Source organism: Triticum aestivum, chromosome 1B (genome assembly GCF_018294505.1).
Source record: "Triticum aestivum cultivar Chinese Spring chromosome 1B, IWGSC CS RefSeq v2.1, whole genome shotgun sequence".
Lineage (NCBI taxonomy): Eukaryota > Viridiplantae > Streptophyta > Magnoliopsida > Poales > Poaceae > Triticum > Triticum aestivum.
This window is the reverse complement of record NC_057795.1, coordinates 11,613,649-11,613,982: the sequence shown is the minus strand read 5'-3', so window position 1 is coordinate 11,613,982 and position 334 is coordinate 11,613,649.

Genomic DNA, 334 nt, shown 5'->3' with positions numbered 1-334 from the left:
CGGGATGCACTTCGTGTACAAAATGGACAATCTCTTTCGAAGTATCACGGTTTAATACGGAAACTCGTATGTTACAAAGGGATTTCATTTTTTTTCAACTTATTTCAACTCCCTTGTTTTTCTGTGTTCAAAATGCACCATTCAAAGCCACATCATCAATTTACAACCCTTTCTGACTTCATTTGTTATTTTCCATGCATTTACTGATTATTTTGAGCTATAAGACCATGAAGTTGAAAAGCATTTGAAATGAACTCTGAAAAGGTTCCAAGTTGGCATGCTATAATCATTTCACCCACATATTATGTGCGAGAAAGTAGAGATGGTTACGAAA